Genomic DNA, 842 nt, shown 5'->3' on the forward strand with positions numbered 1-842 from the left:
AGAAGACAGTTTATCTCAGTCAAAATCATTCAAATAACTGTCACAAAAATACTGCTTCTTATAATTTCTTCAAAAGCAAAAGTGTTGGGAAGCAAATAAAAATATTCATTTCCTAACATGGAGTCGAGAGACAGTAAATATATGGAAGAAAGACTAACTGTGTGGAGGAACCTCAAAAGGACAATCAGAGCATGTGAGCATATTCAAGTGACTTAAATAGAAAGAGGAACATACCTCAAGTTGAGAGGGATCCACCCCACAGCATGGGACCTTGAAATGTGCCTGCCAGTCTTGATCAGCAAGCCTGCCCTCTGCTTTGTAACTGAGGCAGTTCGGAGGTGGGGAGGGCACAAAGCGTGCCTGTTGAGAGATTGGAAGAAGAAAGAAATTACATATAGTCTGCAGACAGTATCATACAGAAACAGTCATTTCAAGACACTTTGTCTTCAAAACTGTAAATGTAACATTCCTCTGGCCACATAAACACTTTAAAAAGAGTCAATCACTCTGGTCTACAACAACCAGTAGTTAAATACATGAACCCTGAGAGAATAAACAATGAGGCGGGATAACAGAATAATTCACTGATGGGTAACAAGACAAGGATTGAGCACAGGGCTTCTTGTGCTCAGCATAAACTCCATTAAACTATTCCCCCAGTCCACTTAGTCTCTTTTCTTGAAAGGGGGGCTGAAGAGCAGAGAGGATGTCTGAAACTGGGGCTACCAAACACAGTTTCTAACACTAAGCTGCACCCCAACCAGCAGCTCAACTTACTCCGTTTTCTTCCCTTAATCATAAAAAGAAAATCATTGTAAACCTTTTTACTCATTGTTGAAGGA

At 40.4% G+C, this 842-nt stretch overlaps 1 protein-coding gene across 1 annotated transcript in view; it reads right to left on the reverse strand.

Moving 5' to 3' along the window:
- Positions 1-348, reverse strand: part of Bnc2 (basonuclin 2) — a 288,056-nt gene extending 287,708 nt beyond the window's left edge. The window contains exon 1 of the mRNA XM_026781784.1: positions 235-348. The gene's annotated coding sequence lies outside the window, so the exon portion shown is untranslated. The remainder of the gene's footprint in view (positions 1-234) is intronic.
- Positions 349-842: the final 494 nt, after the last annotated feature.

Source organism: Microtus ochrogaster, chromosome 10 (genome assembly GCF_000317375.1).
Source record: "Microtus ochrogaster isolate Prairie Vole_2 chromosome 10, MicOch1.0, whole genome shotgun sequence".
NCBI lineage: Eukaryota > Metazoa > Chordata > Mammalia > Rodentia > Cricetidae > Microtus > Microtus ochrogaster.